Source organism: Chiloscyllium plagiosum, unplaced genomic scaffold (assembly GCF_037043375.1).
Source record: "Chiloscyllium plagiosum isolate Xiang-an unplaced genomic scaffold, Cpla_swu_hap1 HiC_scaffold_37, whole genome shotgun sequence".
Lineage (NCBI taxonomy): Eukaryota > Metazoa > Chordata > Chondrichthyes > Orectolobiformes > Hemiscylliidae > Chiloscyllium > Chiloscyllium plagiosum.
Genome location: NW_028270175.1, coordinates 57,974,113 through 57,998,750, shown reverse-complemented (window position 1 = coordinate 57,998,750; position 24,638 = coordinate 57,974,113).

Sequence of the window (24,638 nt, the reverse complement as noted above, 5' to 3'; positions counted from 1 at the left end):
GGAAAAAATCCGAAGAGGATTTTCGCTTTTACGTAGAAAGAGGATTTTATCCCCATATAAATTAGCGCTTCTTCGATTTACGTCATTTCAACTTATGAAAGTTTTCATTCTAATGCTCTACTTTTGGATAGCGGAGGATATCTCTATCTAAGTCTGTCACAGTAATGATATTGATCAATTTATTCTTTTTGTTCCAAAGGGTCAAGTCCAAACAACTCAAACACATGAAACGTTACTTTCTCGTGCTATAATTTGAATTAAAGTAAATTTCTTCTTGGGTAAATTAAAAAATGCCACTACTTATTGTGAGTGAGCTGATGACGTACATTGTAACTAAATGTTGTGATTCATCTAAATATTTCTCTGTCTTTTGATCAAAGTGAATTTTTAGTTACTTAATTTATGGAACATTGTCAGAAAATTATTTTTACTTTTCCATTCACCTGTGCATTTTGACTGTAAGATCGAAATACTTTGAAAAGTTTGGAGTGTGTTCATTTGAAAATAAGCTTTGCACATCTCTCTCATTTATTGCCTGTTGCACCATGGTTTAAGAATATTTCTTGTGAAATTCTGATCAATAATTGCTACATGTCTCAGTTTTTTCAAACTCATCATGACAATATTTTAATTATCAGGTCCCTGATATTACTAAATATCTGATGGATAGCAGAGCAAATTCGCTGGTAAATATTGAACCAATTAATTTGTTAGAATTCTAAAATTAATTGTCAGTTCACTGTTATTCCAATAGTCATATAGTAATTCAGTTTACGTTTTCTGACAAACATTATGAGATTCACATTTTAATTTACTCCATTATTTCTTAGTGCCAGTATTTCAATGAAAGATGTATCTTTTATTCCAGGTCAACAAACCCACAAACCAACCACATTTCATATAAGGCACTCACAACAAATATCTGATTGTTTCTCATTTGAATATTCACAGTAATCGTTGAATTAATGTTTGGCCTTCTAAACTAAGTCACCGCTGAATATTTTGCATTCCAATAATTACAGTTCATTTCTACACATTATGGATAGCAATATGAGATTTCTACTCGTTTTGAAGTTTGCTATGAACTGTTTACAAGAGTAATTGTTGCTAATATCTAATGCATAATAATTATTTAAGTCCTTTTTGTCTAATTTTAAGTGTGGATTTTGGATCAGTGACGTTAACATATTGCACAGCACCATTTCCAAATTGCACTGAATGCTGAATTGTATTTTAATAGAGGAATTCTTGTTAATTGACTTTGACTAAATTTCAATTCAATATAATATTTATAGTTTTTAAAACGATCACATTCAGAGTGACACCTTTTTTGTGTTAAAATGTTTTCAATTTGCTCTTTATTTTGTGTGCAAGTAAACAATGGAGTTACATCCATGTGTTATTTGGTTCAACAAACATGAAATTTTGAATTCATGGAAACATTACAATGTGGGGAAGAGGGAAGAAGTCTTCAGTTGATATGTCATGTTAAATGTCGGTTTGCTCTTTCAAATCATGTGCGTTCCAAAATAATTTTTATTTTCATTTCATTACTAGAGAAAACTGCGTTGAAGGTGTTGAGTTTACTTTTCATATTTATTCCAACATTAGTTGTCAATGAACAATAATCACACAATTATCAAAATTCCCTTTTCTATTAAATGTCATTGATTGCATCTTTTATTTACTGTAATCCTCCACACTCACTGTCTACTTATATTCTTCCTAATTCTGACGCAAATGTCTCAACATTGATAATGATAAAAATTGAAATGAATATACTGCACAAGAAAACAAGGGCAAGGAAATACATATTTTTTCTGCCCCCTGCATTTTTGTGTAAAAACACCTCTGTTCAATTATTGCTTAAAACCTTCTTTCTTCAATTCTTCAAGCTACCTTCTATATTGTATTCCTTATTTTATCAATGTTAATTAATATCCAATCAGTAGCAAAGCAACGTGCTTTCAATATGTTGATTCAAATTATCTGTCAGGTTTCCAGCATCAATTATCAACTCATTGGCAACACAAAAATTACACAATACTTTAACTTATTCTTTGTAACACGTCTTTTTTTTTACTTCATCCATTATTTCTTCGAGCGAATGCTGCAATATAAATATCCGTTTTTTTCTTCAGCCCGACACACCCACAAAAGGACCAACGAATAGCCTTGCAAAGCTCATTGTACATATGCGATTTTGACTCATTTGAAAGCTCACACTAATCTCAGCCTTCTAAATTTAGAGAAATGTGCTCTTCATTTCTACACATTGCTCTGTGAAATATATGTCTCATGATTCTGCATTTCAGCAATAGTACCTTTAAAATCTATTTATTCATATCTAATATCTGAAAACTGTTCAATCCAGTAAGGGGTATAAATATGGAGGCATGTGTCCATACAATAACTAATCTAAAGACATTGCAGTGTACAATCTCTCAATCATCGTGAATATGTGTGTTTATTTTAACTGCGGCAATATTGCTGAATTGATTTGACTATATTTTATTTCAGAACTAACTTTTGTTGTGTTTCTAATCACAATAAGATACAACTACATTTCATGTGACAAATTATTTAAAATAATATTTTTATTTTTACATACGGAAAACATAGTACATCTCCATGGTTTTGTTTAGCAGCGACAGTAAATTTTGAATAAGTGGAAATCATTTTCAGAAAGCAACAAAATTTCCTTCGCTGAATAATCACATTGCAGAACGACTTCATTATCTTATTACAGTTCACGCATGCTCCAAGAGCTCTTAAATTTTCATTTCATCAAATGAGAATGTGCATTGATCATATGGAATTATTTCATTGCTTATTATTTCTCGATGCACTGTATTAACACAATTTGGCAGCCATGTAGCTCATGTTCAGATGTAGTCATTCTGTAGCAAGTTGCATGGTTAAGGTAAAAGACAAGGAAAGTGGCAACTTGTGCTGGAACTTCAGTTTGAGCATCTTCACAATGTGATCTGTCCTGGTCGGATTGAAATGCAACCTCCGCTTTTCAGAACATTCTTTGGGACGCTTATTCTGCAAAACAGACATAGTAAATGTAAGTATGGTGCACAGTATGATGTGGAACACGGTCTGCTCAGCTTTGTGCATTTTCCCTGTAGTCCGGGGTTTTTCATGTTCCAGTGTAAACGTGAAAGTTGATCTGTTTCGAGCAATGGGTGAAATCATTTACCAAAGCAAGAATCGAACTTCCAGTAATGTCATGCAGCTCGTGGTTTCTTTATCAAATCATAACCGAACATACATTGAATTAGATTACTTACAGTGTGGAAACAGGCCCTACGGCCCAACAAGTCCACACCGACCCGCCGAAGCGCAACCCACCCATACCCCTTACCTAACACTACGGGCAATTTAGCATGGCCAATTCACCTGACCTGGACATCTTTGGACTGTGGGAGGAAACCGGGACACCCGGAGGAAACCCACGCAGACACGGGGAGAATGTGCAAACTCCACACAGTCAGTCGCCTGAGGCGGGAATTGAACCCGGGTCTCGGGCGCTGTGAGGCAGCAGTACTAACCACTGTGCCACCGTGCCGCCCACATGTATAGTTATAGCTAAAAAGAGTCTCAGAGATAGATTAAGCTTACCATGGATTTTTGTCTGGATTGATGGGCCATCATTATCTGTTGCGAAATTATTATTGTAGTCGGGCACATCGCAGCAGCTGTGCGAGCTGGACACGGACCGTGAAACGTTTTCACTGTAACTTTGCTTCTGTTGTTTTGCAGGAGTACAACTGAAAATGGGCAGCATAGGCAGTTGGTATTGTCGCCAAGCGGTCTAACACACTGGTTTTAGCTTCTATTCTCTAAGGAGGTGTTGGTTTGAATTTTTTATGTTCCCGGCAAGTTGAGTTTTCACTGGAACCGAATGGAGATTGTTATTTCATCGCTTTTGTGAAACAATGTCCTGCGGTGACTCTACTCGTTGTTTTTTGGTGTTCTGGCGATGGGCAAATAATTCCAATCAATTTCGACGTCATATGTTCTTAAATTGCTCTCATTTCCTTCATTTCTGTCCTGGAGACATTGAAAGGGAAATCGCAGCTGTGATTGGTGAAATTCACTTTTTATGTGCCATTCTTAATGCATTCTTTCTTTTCTCTCTTTTCTGCGAAATGGCAGTGCAGGAAGGTTCCAATATGTTTGAAAGAGTAGTTTGGAATTGCACGGCCGTTGGTTATGAGATTAGTTTATGGCTCATGCCCTTGGAATATCTCACATTCAGCATTCACGCTTCACTGTGTCTGCAAATGTATTTGAGTTGTCATTTTTGTTTGTGCTCCGTGGTTAAATGCTGTCTGTGTTGCGATTCCCTCAATAAATCACGAGATAATACGGTTTTTGAGGGACCTTCCAGCAGCAAAATATCCTCAACTGAGGATCTGGGAATATTTCATGTAATCTGCTCAGTCGGTGCAAAAGTAAGGAAGTCTTTCATTTCTGCAGTGTTTCACAATACTACCTTTCAGGTGAACAGTCGAACAGACTAAACTATTGCGCCACAGAGAACGATGGCAAGCCCCGCTAAAAGTAATCCTTCAAAGTTGGTGTAAGCATCACAACGTTATAGGTGTACACAGCGTGGAAGAGAGTCTTTGGTGGACCTTGTCCATGCTGACCACATAGCCAAAATCAAACAAGTCCCATTTACCAGCTTTTGGCACGTATCCCTCTGAACCCTTCCTATCCAGAAACTTATCCGGTTACCTTTGCAGACTTCTGCGTGTACTGGCCTCCTCCATTTCCTCTGTTCGTCCAAAACTTTGATTTTACTGCTCATTGAATGCTGCCTGAACAGCTGTGCTCTTCCAGCACCACTAATCCAGAATCTGGTTTCCAGCATCCGCAGTCATTCCTTTTACCATTTCATACACGCACAACCTTCTGTGTGGCAAATGTGCCTCAGGTCCCTTTTAAGGTTTATCCCCCCTCACCTTAAACCAATGCTCTTCAGTTTTCAACTCGCCCCACCTTGGGTAAAAAAAATCTTAAATACTCAGTTTACAAAGCTTCCATAAGATCATGCCCCAGCTCCTACGCTGCAGGGAAAATTGTCCTATCCTATTCTGCCTCGCCCTACAGTCCAAACATTGACGACATGCTTGTCTATATTTAGTGTGCAATTTCACATGGTTTTGTTACGTGTTCGATTATGCCAATTACGCTGAACATTAACGAGCTATTGAAAAATAAAAGTGAAGCATTGAATGGCGGCAGATTTCAGTGACGGACACCGCTGAGTAGCAGCAGCAGTCTCGGTTTGTTTCTGTAGTGTAGTTGCTGTCACGGTCGCCTTTCGTGTGAAAGGTCCTCGGGTAGAAATAGCCTTGTTCCCAACCGCAGCCTTTTGGATGGGAGAAAACGGAGCTTTCTTGTTTGCTTTCACATCAGCAAACCTGTCTTTGAGTTTGCTCGCCCAAATCTGCTCTCGTGGTGAAACGCAATGCAATGCCATTCAATTACTAGGTGAAATATTGTTAATTTTTTTCTCCAAACTGGCTCTGAATATACGCAGATGTACACACCGCCGATGGCCATTCTGTTTGAGAGTGGAGTTACCGTGCTTCGATCCTTCCGCTAAAAGCAGTAACGCATTTGCATTCCTTAGGCAGGCGGCCCGGTTCAAACCCAAGGAGAAAGCTGATGCGCTGGTTTCACAGTGCAACAGGATTCCTCAAGTAGTCTGTCTGTCAAATGTATCCGAAAGTAGTCTCTGAAAGGCCTCATTTGGAAGCTGACTGCCGTTATTTAACGTGCGAGAATTAGCACCAGAAGTCCTGGTTTTGGGGCAGATCGCACGTTAATGACTCATTCAATCAGCAGCAATGAATGAAATTACACTGTCAGATGAACCTCTGGACTTGTGCTGTCATGGTGTTACTAATACTAAGGTGTGCCCCCAGATCTAAGCCATGTTGGAACTGAAACTGAGGAAATTAGAGACAGGCTACCGAATGACATTGTATCCATTTGATTTTCTTTACATCACAGATAAGCAGCAAAATGTAAACGGGGGACTGGGGAAGAGGGTTAACAAAGTGAGGAAGTTGCAGCTCTGCTGAAGCTCTTTCTTTGCAATTCTCTCAGCAACAAGAGACGTGAAGGTGACTCAGGCACAAAAACGTTTCACATCCAGAACAAAGAACTCTTGCGTGCAGTTAGCACCTCTTTGACATCTTCTGGGTTGGGAGTGGGGGTGGGGTAATCACCTTTTGACTTCTGTTAGTATGTCCAGAAGCTGCCTTTTACATTGAATTGAATAGAAACTGCATTTCTAATAAGCACCATGGAATTTAGAAAAAAATCCTGAGTCGCTTCTCATCGATTCCCACATCGGTTTCCAACTCAGTTGGCAGCCATGTGGCTCATGTCCAGGTGTGGACATTCTGTAGCAAGTTGCACGGTTCAGGTAAAAGCGGCAACTCGTACTGGTCCTGAGGTTTGAGCATCCTCACAATGTGATCTGTCCTTCTCGGATTGTAATGCTACCTCCAATTTTCAGCTGAAGTATATTCTTTGGGACTCTTATTCTGCAAAACAGATATTGCAACTCTAAATATGCTGTACGGTATGATGTGGAACACGGCCTGCTCAGCGTTGTGCATAGTCTGATATGTTTCGTGTTCCATGTAAATGTGAAAGTTGTTCTGTTTCGCACAATGGGTGAAATAATTTACCAAAGCGAGAATCGAATTTTCAATAATGTCATGCAGCTCATGATTTCCTTATCAAATCATAACCGAACATCCAAGCTCATACACATATGTATATTTGTCGCTGAAAGGAATCTCAGAAGATAGACACAGCTTACCATTGATTTTTCTCTGCATCGATGGGCTATCATTATCTGCTGCGAAATTGATATTGCAGGCGGACATATCCCAGCAGCTCTGTCAGCAGGAGAGAGATCACGCAACGCTTTCCCTGTGATTTTGCTGCTGTTGTTTTGCAGGAGCACAATTTAAAATGTATGAAAATGGGTGGGGGGCATAGGCGGCTGGTAGTGTAGCCGCGTGGTCTAAGGTACTGGCCCCCGTTTCCAGTCTCGTAGGAGGCTGGGGTTCGAATCCAACCGCTGCCATTTCTGTGGTTCGACTGTAATGCTGCAGCGTGTTAAAACGCCGTGGGATCTCTTGGAAAATTGACTGCGGTGTAGGAGAGTGCACACTCTCTCAAAGGGGTCAGTATCTGCCCTCTCGTCATCGTTGAAACTTTATTGCTGGAACAGCACAGCAGGTCAGGCAGCATCCAGGGAACAGGAGATTCGACGCCCGAAACGTCGAATCTCCTGTTCCCTGGATGCTGCCTGACCTGCTGTGCTGTTCCAGCAATAGAGTTTCAACTTTGATCTCCAGCATCTGCAGACCTTACTTTCTCCTCTCGTCATCGTGTTTGCCTCTCACAAGGAAAATCGCGGGCTCCAGCAGGTAGAGTTGAGTTTTCAGTGAAATCGGCTAGCTATTTCATCGCTAGTGTGGAACAAAGTCCTGTGGTGACTCTACTCGTTGCTGTTTGGTGTTTTGGCGAATGGGAAAATAATTCCAATGAATTGTGATGTCACATGTTCTTACATTTCTCTCATTTTCTTCACTTCTGTCCTGGTGACGTAGCTGCAGCACTGCTGCATTGTTGATTGGATGGGCAAGCTAATCTAACCGAGACTGTGTTTGGTAACCTTCAATTTTCATTGCCCATTCTAATTCGGTTTTTTCTTTTACCTTATTTCGGAGGTTTTCGGGAGATGGCGGTGCACTAAGTTTCCAATATATTTTGGGAGTGCGGTTTGGAATTGTTCTGCTGAAGATTCTGGGAGTCGTTTATGGCTGATTGCCCTTGGACTGTCCCCAGAACAGCGTTCATGCTTCGATGTCTCTGAAGATAAATTTTGAACAAAATCCCACTTACCAGCTTTTGGCCCCTATAGCAGTAAACCTTTCCTATCTAGAAACTCATCCGGTTGCATTTGAAATCTTCTGCGTGTACTAGCCTTCCTTGAGGTCATGCCCGACGATGAAATGAAAGTTGTCCCAGCATGTTCAGAATCGTCCTACATTCCAAACCTTGCACCCCGACAACATTCTTGTCGATGTTTTGTGAGCAATTTCACGTGAATTCCTTAATATTTTAATGATGCCAACAACGAGTCCCGGGAAATAGAAAGTTGAAGCATTAAACGGCTGTAAATGTTAGTGCTGGACGACTCTGAACACCAGCTGCTCGCGGGGATGCTTTCTGTAGTATTGTGGGTATTTGAGTAACCTCATTCGCGAAACGTCGCTGCTTCAAAATCCGGCAGGAATAGCCTTATTCCCGATGGCAGCCTTTCAGATTGACCTGAGCAGAGCTTTCTAACTTGTTGTTCGCATCAGCAAACCTGGCTTTCAATTTGCTCACTCATATCTGCTAGATTGGTGTAAAGGAATGCAATCCCATTTAAATACCGTGTGAAACATCGTTATGTTTTTCTCCAACCTGGTTCTGAATATGCACAGATGTGAAGAGCAATAATGACCATTCTGTTTCAGAATGGAGTTACCGTGCTCTGAACCTTCCACTAAAAACAGTAGCACATTTGCTTTCCTTGGGCAAGCCGCCCGGTTCAAAGCTGAGAACCTGTGCATTTTTCATGGAAAATGGTCAGTGCAGGCAACATTATGGATGTCCTCCGTTCTGCAGTATTTCAAAACACTAAATTGAAGCGTGATTAGGTTTTAGTATTCTGAGCCATAATTTAAACTGTTTGGGAAAATCCGAATTATTTTGTAATTAGCAACCAACTCAGATTTGTTTCACAGCCAAACGTTCCATCTTTCCAATTTTCCAGTACACGCTGAGACTGCTAGCCGGTCATCACAGGTATTTGTTAGCTCTCAGTTCTGAACAGCATTAAGACTTTTTTAAAGGTGGAGGGCACGCCTTCAACTTCATAACACGGTTCTCATCACAAAATCTTGCAGCTTCTAATCGTGGGGATATTGGTTTGGTTGCAGCCATTAACGTTTTAAAAATAAAGGTTTTCAGACGGGTAGCGCCGTTCATGAGGAGGGAGTTTCTATACGCTGTGTCCCTGGGCTGTGGAGGCAGCTGCAGTGGCCACTTTGTGTCGACAACGGGGCTCTGGAGTGAGCAGTGTTTGTCCCTATCTTCCACTGTGTGGGGCCAGGGAACACAGAATCTTCAATGGTTTGGGCTACAATCCAATTTCGCCATGGATTTTCCAGTTTAAATGGAGGTAGAGTAGCATTCTCATAGTCTGATCTGGAACAACCAAAGCTCCATAATTGGATGGTCTCAATTACCAACCGTTATCTTGCAGCCTATTGCTGACCATTTGAGCCACAGAGACTGTCACCAACCAGGCAAACCGATTTCCTTAAAACAGGAAGGTTAGCGGGGATCTGAAGGGCGTGGAACAGTGGGAGCTCTCACTGTAGTCAGAATATGTCACCAATATTCCTGCTTTCATCACCGAGAGTATCAGAGAGCTTGAGGGGTTCACAAACACCCAGAGGAAAAGGGAGCATAATAAATTGTAAGTTACCCAGTCCCATCGATGTGACTGCGTGGGCTACATCACTATGGCTCTGGTACCGGCATAATTCAAGTGCACGGCTTGACAAAAACTGGAGCTGAAAGACAGTGCTTCAGGCCGCTCAGTCCAACTGTATACCATTAAGTTAAATTGGGTATAGAATCCCTTCCATATAACCACTTCATCAAATCCTCCCTGTCAATCTATCCAAAATCTGAATTTCTGTATCTCATCATCCATTTGCCCCAGCTAATTTGAGCATCTTGTTTTCATCTACCTTATATACACCAATCATAAGCTCATAAGCTCTGTCGCATCCCCCTTCAACTCCAGTAGCTCCATTGCATCATAAATAATTCAGTCCTGAAACATTCTGGTAAATGAATGAGCCGATCCCCTCTCAGGACCCTCCCGTCCTTCACAATGTGTGATGATCTCTGTTGTAAGTATATCTGGTCACCCACGGCCAGGAAGGAGGGATATTGTGAATTTCTGAAATGAAAGAGAGGGTGCTGGAGGAACCTAATAGGACTGACAGCTTTTAGGAGAGAGAAATAATGTTCACGCTGAGAGATAGTTTCTTCCTTGATTTTTATTATTCCTTTCTCTCTGCCCTGATAATAAGGGATTTTTGGAAGCTTCTTTCACTGAGGCTTGCATGGATGGATATACACACAAATAAACATCAAACAAAGGGAATTATTTGTCTGCCTGACTTCTCACCTGGACTGACACTGTCTTTATTAAACTTGTCTGCATATTTGAAGAGGCTTCACAGACACGAAACACCAAACAAACATCTTAGTAAAATCTGACATGATCAATTGATTAATCAGAGACTAAAAATGACTGGCCTTTGAGTAAGTGTTGAATCCTTGGTCATTTACACTCACTGAATGTAATTTCCCCATTACATCCTCCCTGACGATCTGAACCAAAGACTTACTTTTGCATCCCATGATGCTTATCGTTTCAGTTATTGTGAACACCTTGTTTTTATCGACAGTGTCTACACCAACAGTGAATGGCACACTCGGTCGAATCTTCCTACAGTTTGAATTAATCACTCACGTTATGAATCTCTCCATTTTGAACCATTCTGTGAAAATAACCAGTCTGCTCTTCAGGGAGCCTGCCACACTTCCCAATGTGTGTGTGATCGCCCCGCTCTGAGGGTCCCTGCTGTCCTTCCCAATGTGAGGGGGAACTACCCTCTCTTATGGACCCTGCCATCCGTCCCAATGTTTAGGTGATCTGCCCCCTCTCAGGGACCCTGCCATCCTTCCCAATGTGTGGGTGATCTGTCCCCTCTCAGGGACCCTGCCATCCGTCCCAATGTTTAGGTGATCTGCCCCCTCTCAGGGACCCTGCCATCCTTCCCAATGTGTGGGTGATCTGTCCCCTCTCAAGGACCCTGCCATCCTTCCCAATGTGTGGGTGATCTGACCCCTCTCAGGGATCTTGCCATGCTTCCCAATGTGTGGGTGATCTTTCCGCCTCACGGACCCTGCCATGCTTCCCAATGTTTGGGTGATCTAACGCCCCTCACAGCTCCTGCCATCCTTCCCAATGTGTGGGTGATCTGTCCGCCTCACAGACCCTGCCATCCTTCCCAATGTGTGGGTGATCTGTCTCCTCTCAGGGACCCTGTCATCCTTTCAAAAGTGTGGGTAATCTGCCCCTTCTCCGTGACCCTGCAATCCTTCCTAATGTGTGGGTGATCTGTCCCCTCTCAGGGTCCCTGTCGTCCTTCCCAATGTGTGGGTGATGTGTCCCCTCTGGGGGACCCTGGGACCCTTCTACTTGTGATCTGCATGAAGAAGTTTGAGCTTTTAGTGTTGTGCCTGCTACCTCAGAGGTTCTGCAGCTCCAGGGCTGGTGTGTCTCCTTTAATATGAATATGATTCCATTTCAATACATTACTCTGTTTCACTTTTACCTTCCCTCTGTCTCTAGCAATGCAACAACCTGTCTGTTTCATACTTCCCTGTTACCTTATCGAATTGTATCTCGATGCGGTTTCTACCGCATTCCTTTTACCATGTGCAATGGAATTAGAAGCTTTATCTTCCCACAGTATGTTTCTTACTGCTCTCCTTTTCTGTTCCGCTTCTCAGCTGAGATTAACGAGTAAGGTCTGCACCGTGTTTTGTTTTCCTCTGTTATTCATTCAAAATGCCCTGAAACATTAACTTCGGATCACTCTCCACAGGTATCAGTAAATATTACCAATTCTCATTTCCCTCTGGATAAAATGGCGTCTGACCTTTCTGATCCAGTGCAGTCTGTGTGGTGAAGGTGCAACTGCAATGCTGTTAGGTAAGATGTAATCAAATTATCATTAGGGACTAGTGGTATTTGTCCAAATAAACAACAATATGTATATTTTCACACTTTTGATGCAATGCAACAATTTACCATTCTTTACAAAGTTGTCATAAAACAATATTTGATACTAGGCACATATGGGTGCATCAGGACAAGTGAGCAAACACTATGCCAAAGATTTAGGTTTTCAGCCGTATCCTGAACAAACAACGGGATGAACAAACAAGAAAATCTGCGACTCTTAGGGTGTAAGTTCAAGATTTTACGGCTTTGGAACCTAATAACATGTGAAAGGTGAAAAAGGTTGGAGAGTTAAAACTGAAAACCCACAGGAGGTTGGAATTCAGGGAAAACAGGAAGCACTGCGCATTCTCCAGCTTTCATTGAGCTCCGGGAGAAGGACGGGGGCGGGACTGGAGGACCGGGCGGCGGCAGCTGGCCGTCCAATCAATCGGAGTAAGAGAGGCGGGACCCGTGTAAACCACGTGATCGTGCACGCGGAAAAAGCAGTGTTTGACCAAGGCGCGAGAATCTGAGGTAAAGGAAATATAGCAGGAAGCGTGAGGGAAATGGTATTGGAATGCGCTGAGAGGTTTTATTAACACTTGGTGCTCGTCGGAAGACGCAAATTTCAAACTCCCTGAGCCGTGTCTGCAGTAAAACCGAAAATGCCTCCGATAGCGATAGGCCCGAGTGACTGCCGCCATGTTTTCTCGGGGCAATGATCCGTGGGACGCATGCGCGGCCGCCATCTTTGAAGCTGGCAATAAAAGCTGCAGCTGCTGGACACAGGCAGGAGTGTGGAAGAACACAGCAAGACAGGAAGCATCAGGAGGCTGGGGGAACACAGCAAGGCATGCAGCATCAGTAGGCTGGGGTAACATAGCCAGGCAGGCAGCAACAGGAGGCTGTAAGAACACAGCAAGCCAGGTCGCATCAGGAGGCTAGGGGCCACAGCGGGCCAGGCAGCATCAAAAGGCTGGAAGAACACAATAAGGCAGGCAGCATCATGAGGCTGGGTGAACACAGCAAGGCAGGCAGCATCAGGAGGCTGGAAGAACACAGCAATGTTGGCAGCAGCAGGAGGCTTGGGGAACACAGAAAGCAAGGCAGCATCAGGAAGAGGAGAAGTCGCCGATTCCAATGGAACCATTTTCCAAGCATTGTTGGGGGCAAACTGCAGCGTGACGCATGCTCAACCTTCCCAGTAGAGAGTTTTAGGAGAGGATTTACACAGAGAAAATTCAAACCAAGATAAATGTTTTTTTCTTCTGCATTTCTTTCCCAGACTGTGCGATCATAACAGCTAACACTGCTGTGAATCACCTCTGTCCTTCCTGATAACATTTTTGCCAATATCTAAATTTCTGCGTCCCTAATAATGGGTATATTTTACCTCTGTTTATTATGTAACTGCTACTTTCACAGACCATGTGCTGCCCTCTTATCAGAATCATTACACTGCAATGTCTTTCACTATCAGGAATTTGTTTTCCTTGTATTTGTGACAACTAAATTCGACACCTTTCTTATTACCTACGATTCATTTTGCACTTGCTGGCACATTTGCTCTGTTTATTTTCACCCACAGATACTAGTGATCATTGCCAAAGTCGTGTAGCCTGTGGAGAAGGTGATGTTTGAACATCTTGTATTGCTTCAGTTCGTGTGGTGAAGGTGCTCCCATGATTCAGGTAAGTAAGGAGTTACAAATCACAGTGATAGTGGAGAGTTGAGGATGTATGTCCAAATCAACACACAATTTGTATTTCTATCATATTTGTAATTTCACAGACATAAGACCACAGATGTAAGTATTACGTCAGGTGACCAAAGGCATTACCAAATAAGCAGAATATCAGGAATATCATAAAGGAGGAAGGCAAAGCTGAGATGTTTATGAATGCAATTCCAGACTGTGTTGTTTTGGCAACTGTCGAAACAGCCACCAATAGTGAAGCAATGAATAAACACATTGCTGGACTCTGAAACTAAATGTGTTGTCGAGGTCTCGAAGGTTATGTGGTACAGGAACGAAATCAAGGGTGAGAACTTCAAATTGTTGCTGCCTATAAATAGGAGCCTTTATGCGTTAGGAGGCCCAGGGGTGATGGGTGTACACGTTTTGGTACAAGTCAACGTGTGGGTGGCAGAAATTTAGATATTCTTGAGATTATAGAGAGGTTGAATGTATGAGGCTGAGTGGGCGTGTGTTTGGATAGTTAAGTCTAGAGTTAACACAGGAGAGGATAAGGGTTTCAGCGAATGTTTTGAAACTATTGTGGAGTCGGGATGAAGTGGAAATAAGTGGTTTTGTAGTGGATCTGGGCTTTCGCTCTTACCTTACCTCTGGATTCAACTGCTTGTCCGTTTGTGAATCAAGTCTGTAACAAGCTCAGGAGCTGAGTAGCCCGAGCAGAACTCAAACTGGATGTTACTGAGCAGGTTTTTGCTGAAGAGGTGCTGTTTGATAGAACTGTTGTTGACAACTTCCATCACTTTTCTGATGATCAAAAGTAGATTAATGGACAGGAAATTGGCTGGGTTGTATTTGCCCTGTGTTTTTGTGCTAAACATACCTGGATGAGGTTCCATTTTTTTGGTAGATGCTGTAGCTGTTCTAAAACAGCTTGGTGTTTGGCAACTTCTGGAGAACAAGTCATCAATACTATTTCCAGAATATTGGCAGCATCCATAGTCTTTGCACTATTTGTCCATTTCTTTATCATGTTATGACACGGCACTGAATCATTCTGTTAATTCAACCAAACACCCAGAAAAGCTCACCTCACCTCATCTCGTAAACTGTTAGCAGAGGGATTGAATTCAAGAGTCGTGAAGTGATGTTGCAGCTGTACAGGACCTTGGTAAGGCCACATTTGGAGTACTGTGTGCAGTTCTGATCGCCTCACTTTAGGAAAGATGTGGAAGCTTTGGAGAGGGTGCAGAGAAGATTTACCAGGATGTTGCCTGGAATGGATAATAGTTCGTACGAGGATAGGTTGAGAGTGCTAGGCCTTTTCTCATTGGAACGGCGAAGGATGAGGGGTGACTTGATAGAGGTTTATAAGATGATCAGAGGAATAGATAGAGTGGACATTCAGAAAATTTTTTGTTTGGGTACAACAGAGTGTTACAAGGGGACATAAATTTAATATGAAGGGCGGAAGGTATGGGGGATGTCAGGGGTAGGTTCTTTACCTAGCGAGTGGTGGGGGCATAGAATGCGCTGTGTGTGAGAGTGGCAGAGTCAGAATCATTGGTGACCTTTAAGCGGCAATTGGATAGGTACATGGATGGGTGCTTCAGCTAGGACAAATGTTCGGCACAACATCGTGGGCCAAAGGGCCTGTTCTGTGCTGTATTGTTCTATGTTCTATGTTCTAAATTATGAATGCCAGAGATCTCTCAACTTCCACGATTTAAAAAAATAGTATCAATTTATTCCTTAACTCTAAAAGTGAAAATTAAGCAAAAAATATTTACAACTCTCTGCCTCCTTTCTCTTCAACAAATGTTAGCTGCCTCCAACTCTATAACAATATACAATAGCCATTCAAATACATATTAAATTAACATCAACTAAATTTCAAAACCACACAGAGGCTGTTGTCTCCCGTGTCATCCTCCTTTCAGCTGAGAAAGCTCCCTGGGTCATCTTCTGTCTTTGAGCAAAGATGTTTCAGATGAGAAAAAAGATCCTTTGTTAGAGAGTACTTTGAATGGCTGTCTCTCTTAATGGCAGATACTCTCTGTCTAAATTTAAAAAGGGATGCTTTTTTTTACACGGGGAGAAAGTGAGGACTGCAGATGCTGGAGTTCAGAGCTGAAAATGTTTTGCTGGAAAAGCACAGCAGGTCAGGCAGCATCCAAGGAGCAGGAGAATCGACGTTTCGCGCATGGGCCCTTCTTCAGGAAGGGCTCATGCCCGAAACGTCGATTCTCCTGTCCTTGAATTCTGCCTGACCTGCTGTGCTCTTCCAGCAACACATTTTCAGGTCTGCTTTTTTTTACACACCAAACGTCGGATCATCTCATTGGTTCGTGGTTGGCAAACACAGCAAATTCAAACTTGATTGGGTTTTAGATTCCTGGGGTGCAATTTAAACTGGCTAGATTTGAATTGTTGTCAAAACAACTCAGGTGTCTATTTCACAGCCAAATGTTACATATTTTCAGTTTTTCAGTAAACTCTGAGACTGCCAGCTTGTCATATGACAGGTGCTTGTAATTATTCAGTACAAACTAGCATTCACGCCGTCATATTCACAACAATGCTATTTGAAGCGAATTGAATTGGCTGAAAACTCACATCTGTGATTTTGGAGACCTCTGAAGAAATCCAAGATGGATCATTCACATGGCACTTTTGGCTGAAGATGTCTGCGAAGTTGTAGTTGTCTCTTTTGCATGGATGGTTTGGGCCCCTCCATTAATGAGGGTGGGGATTTTTGACGTGTTTCCTAAAGAGAGTTGTTTAGTTGTCCAACACCACTCACGACTGATTGTGGAAGAATTGCAAAGCTTAGATGTGAGCCATTGGTCGTGGGATCGCTTAGCTCTTTCTCTTGCTGCTTCTGCTGTTTTACATGCAGTTGATTTTTTCCGTTTTTTTTTTGGTCTGCCTGGCGCTGCTCATGGCATGCCCAGTTGTACTATCCATTGAACCAAGGTTAATACCCTGGCTTCGAGAATGCAATGCTGGAAAAGAACAGCAGGTCAGGCAGCATCCGAGGAACAGGAAAATCGATGTTTCGGTCTAAGGTCCCGTATCAGGAAACAGATGTTCTTTGGAGAGTCAGTGTTGACTCGATGGGCCGAACGGCCTGTTTCCAATCTGTAGCTATTCTATGATTACGAGAGCTGTCAAACCAGCAACTTATATTTGGTGAAGTATAAGACCAGGAGCCAATTTTTAAACCGCTGTCCTCACTTTCTTTTAATTGCCTGGCTTGATGGCAATGGTTGAGTGTGGTATATGCAAGACCGTAAATTTCCAAATCGTGCTGGTGTGCAATTCTGCAACTACTGATGGCTCACAACACCTGATAGATTTCCCATTTTGATTTCCTTGATCTGTTACAAGTCTGTACCATTCAGCACAGTGATAGTGCTACTCAACACAATGGAGGGTTTACTCAATTTTATGGCAAGGCTTTGTCTCCAAAAGAATTGTGCGTTGGTCACTTGTACTGGTACTGACATGGACAGATGCGTCTGGAGCTGGCAAATTTAATACAATGAGTTCAGGCGTGCTTTTCCCTGTTGTTGGGGTGGCACAGCGGTTCAGCAGCCAGGTACCTGGGTTCAATTCCAGTTTGGTTAACTGTCTGTGTGGAGTTTGCACATTCTTCCCGTGTCTTCGTGGGTCTCCTCCAGGTGCTTTGGTTTCCTCGTAATATCAAAAGATGTGCAATGTAGGTAGATTGGCCATCATAAGTTGTCCATAATATTCAGGGATGTGACTCAACAGGGGTAAATGTAGAGTAATTGGGTAAGGGAATGGGTCTGGGTGGGTTACTCTTTGGAGGTTCCGTATTTAATTGTCCTGTCAGAAGGTCCTGTTTCCACACTGTAGGGATTCTATGTTGGTTCCCTCACCACTTGCTGCAGGCCCCGTATAGCACCGATGTCCTATAGGGACTTGGTCAGCTCCATCAATAATCCTGATGCTGAGCCACTCCTGATTGTGGGCATTGAAATCCTGTAACCACAGTACGTTTGGCATCATGTACACCCTCAGTGCTTCCTCCAAATGTTGTTCAATATGCAAGATAACTGATTCATCAGCGGAGGGAGGACGGTACGCAAGAGCCATGAAGTTTCCAGGCAACAGGAATGAATGCTGAGTACTCCCAGGGCAAATCCTTCCTGTCTACACACCACCATGCTGACACCTCTGCCGGCTCTGTCCTGCTGGTGGGATAGGACATACCCGGGGATGATGATGGTGTCTTCTGATCATTGTCTGTAAGGTATGATTCGTGTGTATAACTACGTCAGGCTGTTCCTTGACTAGTCTGTGAGGCAGCTCTCCACATTGACACCAGCCCCTAGACGTTAGTGAGGAAGATGTTGCATGGTCGAAAGGGCTGATTCGATACTTGTATTTTCTGTTGTCTACGTAGATCTCACGTGGTCCATCCAGTTTAATTCCTTTGTTGAGATTTTGCAGTGATGAATACAATGCATGGCATGCTGGACCACTGTCAGATTGACAGGTTTCTTTCCCTGAAGGGCATTAGGTATTTTTTCTGCCATTGGAAATGGTTCCATGGGCATCAGCATATTCTTAATTCGTGTTTTTTTTTAATTGAATTTAAATTCCACCATCTGCTAAAGTCGTATATTTTAATATTCTGGATAAAAGTTAAACACATAGGTTTGTTCACTCATTTGAAATATTACTAACACAGGTTTTGTTTCTTTGTGAAACACTGTCCATCACCCTGTCCCCTCCATCCTTCGCTCCAACAACAATAGTGAGGAGCACATGGAGTTTCTCTGTCTCTAAGACTGGGACAATCCGATCAGCTGCCTCTGCTGCTTCCTCCCGCCCATTAGACCACCGAGTCAAACTGGCTTGCATGGCGCTTCACGTTTTAGTCCAGAACTTGCAATTTTCTTGTATTTTATCAAGCTTTATCAGAATTCATCTTGACCTTTTACTGCATTCTTGCTAAACTCCAGCCTTCCCAACTCTGTCTTTGCTCCTCCTCCTCCTCACTCTCACAAGCCAGATCATGGATGTTGTTTCTTGTTCTGGCTATCTCTCTGTATTTTCTGCACAATTGGCCATAAGCCTCTTTCTAGTACAATTTTCACCATTTAAATAGTACCCTTCTTTCAAATTTTTTCCACTATATAAATGCCAACTTGTTGCCCACTCACCCTCTCAATATCATTCTGTAATTGCTTGTGAACTTCTTGGAACTTAACTGTTACGACTTTCCTGCAGGATCCTCCCTCAGTCTTCAAAACTCTTTATTGGGATCACTGGACAGCTGGACACGTGTACTCACTCTCGTATAGAATGGATTGGAGAACGGAGAACGTGCTGCCAAATAAACCTGTTTGACTATAACCTGGTGTTGTGTGATTTTTAACTGTATAGAATGGAGACAACTTGTCCATGAAGCTGTGTTAGCCTTTCACAGCCCATGTCTCATTGATGAAGCAGAGTGACAGCACAGAAGGAGAGAAAAGGAAACAAACCCTGCTCTCCGCATCTCACTAACTCTTGGAAAATTTTGTCCCATGTGTCAAAGATCTTTCTCTGTTCAGTCCCGAGGTGGGATGCATGGCCATCCTGGACCAGGATAAGGGGATGGTGTGAAGTCCTACCCTGGAACAATGCTGAGGGATTGTATGAACTTGTATTACAGGATATTCCAAGTGGACCTGCAGGTGGGAATCTCAATAATTTTAATAGCAAACTCTGATCGAATTACTCAATTCATCAGGACCTGGATATTTGCGCGTGAGCATTGTGTTCAAGGTCATTCCTACTTGCTGCATAGAATCTCTCCCTTAAATCAGCCCATTCTCCTCATAGAAATTTCCTAAAATCTTCAATGTGTGTCCTGAAAGCCTTTTATGATGATCTTATGAGTGTAAGGTTTATCATCCTAATGTATAAGTTTTGTAAACCCCTCTGTTACAGCTCCCTTAATTTCCTTTGATACAAGGAGAACAATGTCAGTTTCTCCAAATCCCTGATTCCCCAAAGTCTGTTTGCTCTCTATAAGGTACACACCAGGATTGTGTTGGAACATTCTCCACTTGCCTGCATCAGTGCAGCCCCCAACAAAGTTAAAGAAAGTGAACATTCTCCAGGACACATAACTGTGCCTGAGTGGAGACCCATCCACCACCTTCAACATTTCCTGTCTCCACCCCCAAGGCACAGTGAATAACTGGGTAAACAGCAAAGTCACCATTGTCCTATCAGACCATAGAGCTGCTCTCTCACCCACTGGTTACAAAATTGGTTTGTCATTCGGAGACAGGGTGATGCGCGTGCTTTGTTGTTCTGACTGGAGGTTTGTGACCAGGTTGTGCTGCAAGGATCAGTGATGAATCAATTGATGTTTGTCAATTATAGAAATGATTTAGATGAGAATATAGGAGGCATGGTTAGTAAGTTTGTGGGTGACACTAAACTTGGTGGAATAGTGGACAGTGAAGAAAGTTAATTAACATTCTGATGGGGCGATGATCAGCTGGACCAGTGGGATGAGGAATATCAGATAGAGTTTGAGATAAATCCAAGGTGCTGCATTGTGATCAGAAAAACTAGGGCAGGACTTAAATCCTTAATGGCAGGGCCCTGCCTAGTGTTGTTAGACACAGAGGCTTAGGGCTGCCAGTACATAGTTTGTTAACAGTAGCATGGCAGGTAAACAGAGCTGTGATTAAAACATTTGGCACACTTGCCTTCATTGGTCAGAACATTGAGAAGAAGAGTTGAGATGTTATGTTGGGACTGTACACGATATTGGTGAAGCCACATCAATACATTGTTGATTATCTGGAAAAACAGGTTCTGTTATGTCCTTTAGGGAAGGACCTCTAACATTCGTACCTGGTCTGGCCTACATGTGACATGCCCCAGCCACAGCAATATGGCTGACTTTGAGCCATTTCTAATCAATTAGTGGAAAGCAATGTTTTCTGTCCATCCATTAGTATCCTCATATCAGGAACGAAGAAGAAAAAAACACGCATTTCCCTCCCTACCTCTGCAAAGGCTCCAACTTGCAGCAATTCGTACTGGTTTGCAATATTGTTCCGGCACTTGCCCATCTCTGTAACACTGTCACCATCTTCAGCACCTTCACCTCTCCCTATTCCTATCATCTCATTAAACTCTGACAAAGCTTCATCATCCCACTGCACCCCTCCTGCTAATCAAACTCTTGCAATTCATTTTACACTTACGTCCATATTTCTGTAGCACATTGTCTGTTCCTAAAACCGGCTCTTGCTTTAAAATGATTCGGTTTCTTTTCTGGAGGTGTTCTATCTCTTTGAATCTGATCCATTCCATCCTGTGCGAGGGACAGTTGGCAATTTCGTGCTGAGTCAAGAGTGTGTTGCTTGGAAAGCACAGCAGGTCAGGCAGTATCCGAGAAGCAGGAGAATCGACGTTTCGGGCATAAGCCCTTCATCAGAAATGATTCGTTGCTTTCCCAACAACATACTCTGAACTCTGATCTCCAGCATCTGCAGTCCTCATTAGCTGAGGTTTTGTCTGTTTCAATGGAGAGTCCTATTGCTGAATGTTTTACACTGTTCCTCCAAATGTTTTCCACTGTTCATTTACAGAAGCATATTTCATTCTGTTTACCCTGTTTACCTTGGTCAGTTGTCTTCTCAAACCCATGTAATTGGCTTTGTTCCTGTTTTCAAATGTAACTTGTCCTTTCTTAAGTCACTTCAAACTTTCAAAATTCCTTTGAATTTCACTTTATCACAATTTCTCGGAGGAACTCTTTGTGTGACATTAGTCATTCACTAAGCTTCAGCACCTAACAGGTTACATCCCTACCATTCGCATAATGTGTTGTTCAAAAAACACTGATGAAAACATTCACCAAAGCCTTCCTCAAATATCACCTTGCCAGCGTGACTGTCCCAGATTATATGAAGGCTGAAGTCTCCCCATAATTATCAGAATGCCTTTGTTATAAATTCCCGTTTAATGCAGCGATGAGCAATAAAAGACTGTAAAGCAGGGTAAAAGCGTACCCCAACTTGTGTTTGTGACATTTGAATTTGCATTCAACTGATTCAGTTTGATAAACCGAGGCCAAATGCTTTCTCTTGAATGTGATTGTTATCCGTTACTGTGAGCGTTATCCATTCTGCTTTCCTGTTCTGCCAGCAAAACAGTGTACCGTTGAATATTAATGTTCCAACTTTTGTTCGCCCTGTAACCACGTCTCTCTTGTGACTAAACTTCATTTACCTCTCTGCCACAAATTAATCTATCTTATTGCAGATATTTTGAGCACTCCAAAGAAGAACACTACAAAATTCTTTTTCCCACAATTTCCTGTCATAGACCTATTTCCTGATGTACACTTTCAGTTAAACTTTGTCCCATCCTGTTCCTTTCTGCTTGTCCTCGGCAACATCCCCATGCTGTTCCGATGCTTCACCTTTTCTCTTTGGATTTGGAAAGCTCCTTTCACCCGAACCCTGTCCCTTCATCCTGTCTGTCAGTTTAAAGTCCCGTCCATAAAACTATCGACATGATTGGCCAGGACATCATTCCCATCACGGTTTCATTGCGACCCATTGCAATGGGATTGTTTTTTTTTATTCACTCGTGGGATGTTGGTGTCTCTGACTGACCAGCATTTCTTGTCGACCCCTCGCTGCCCTTGAACTGAGTGTGTTGCTGGGCCGTTTCAGAGGGTAATTGAGAGGAAATCTCAATGCTGTGGGTGTGGAAGCATACTCTGATATCTACGCCAGGTCAGGATGGCAGATATTCTTCCCTTAAGATATGAAGGTATCAGCTGGATGTTTATTAACATCAGCACCTGTTTAATGCTCATTTGTAGGTTTTTAAGCACATACTGTTTGTAAAGCATTTAACTCACATTCAACCATTTGCAATAGTCGGATTTGAATCAGTGTCCAGAGAACATTTACTAAGTTTCTGGATAAATTGCCTCACAATAATGCCACTAGGCTATCACAGGTTGTTCATCCCAGTGCACCATGAATCAAAACCCCTTCTTCCGACACAATTGTTTGATCCTGAAACCTTCCCACATTCTGGTGATATCACTCAGTCTCTCTCTATGTGGTATCCCTCACTGCGTGGGTCTAATTGCTGCCTCTGTCAGTGTCTCTCACTCTTGCAGCTACTCCAGATCCTGAGCCAACAGAATTCTCCACTCCAGAGAGACGAGGCAGCACAGGCCAGGGATGGAGACTGGGATTTACCAGATCACTGTGGTACTCAGTACTGTTCTCCATGCATAACCCTCACTGCATCAGTTTAATTTCCCATTCTGTCTATTTCACCGTCGCCTGTCGGTACTCAGGAAGGTCCTGACTTAATAGACTTCCTAGTTGCTGGGTGTCTTGTCCATCATCTCATTGAAAATGGTTGGTCTGTCAGAGAGACAAAGGGAAGAGAGATCTGGAGCCTTCAATAAATACTGTTGTGAGGTAAGATCACTCACAATGAACAGACCAGAGGGCAATGAGAGGACTCCAAACATCGGCGAACAAGACATGACATTGATACAGTGCTGGAGTGCGAAGCACAGTACAGACATACCTTTGGCTCAATCACCTGTACTAAGACAGCGTAGGGAGTATCACAGTTATCAATCCAAGTCTGTGCTGTCTTAGTGAGAATCAGTACAACAGAGGGGAAAGCAGGCCTCCCACGAGAGGGATCTTTCTGTTCAGTATTTCCTCCCCAACACTGTACCTACGGCATGTTATTTGGACTAGTTTCTTCAATCTTTCTAACTCCTATGACAATTCCTATTTCTGTAACCTTCTCCCCGCGCTACAATCCCTCCACACATTTGAAACATACTCCAATCCAGACTGTCATCCTGATCTCTGTAACTTACTTCAATCTCTACAATAAATTCTGCTTCTCCAGTAACTGGAGACAGTCATGCAGCAGGCAATCAGATCCTTCGGTCCAACTCATCCATTCTGACCAGGTCCAACTGATCCATTCTGGCCAGGTTTCCTAAACTGAACGAGTGGCTTTTGCCTGTGCTTGGCCCATATCCCTTGAAACCTTCACCTCTCCATGTGCCTTCCCAAATGTCTTTGGCATATTGTAATTGTAGTTGTATCTACTATTTCCTCTGGCATTGTGCCCCATCCTCGGTGGAAAATGTTGCCTCTCAGCTCCCTCTTTAAACCCTTGCTCTCTCACTTCATGATTATACGCTCTAGTTTTGGACTCACCTATTCATGGCTCTTCACATTAACTAGACTCTACTTGGTTTTGTAAACCTTTATAAGGTCTTCTCATAACCTCATGTGCTCAGGGGGAATATTGAGGACAATGTTACAAACATCCCCATATACTTAATGCTCTGTCCAATGAGGACGAGTGTGCCAAATGCTGCTTTCTTCACTCTGCCGACCTGTGATGCCACTTCCATGGAACAATGTAACTGCATCTCTTGGTCTTCCTCTGTTCAACACTGTCCGGGCCCGATATTAACTGTGTTAGTCCTCCCTGGGTTGTCTTAATGAAAAACAGCACCTGAATTAAACTCCATTTTTCGTTACTTGGCCAACGGGTCCAGTTGTTCAAGATCCCCTTTGATAACCGTACTCACTGCCCACACTACTATTACATTTGTTATCGACAAACTTACTAAAAATGGCTCCTATATTTTCACCCAAATCGTTTATGTAAATGATGCACATCAGTGGACCCAGCCCCAACTTTCTGGCACACCGCTGGTCACAGGCCTCTAGTCTGAATAACAAACCTCTCCTACCACCCTTTGTCTCTAACTGTCAAGCCCATTTTGTATCCAGTTGTCTAGCTCTCCCTGATCCCATGTGATCTAACCTTATGAACCAGTGCATCATGCTAACTCGTGTCAACGATCCTGTTGACATTACTGTGGACAATCTATAGTCACCACCTCCGCAAAAGAACCAGTACATCGTACGAAACCCTGCCCTGCTGAAGTCAGTAAAGACAACATTTGGTTAACTCTTCAACGAACTCAAT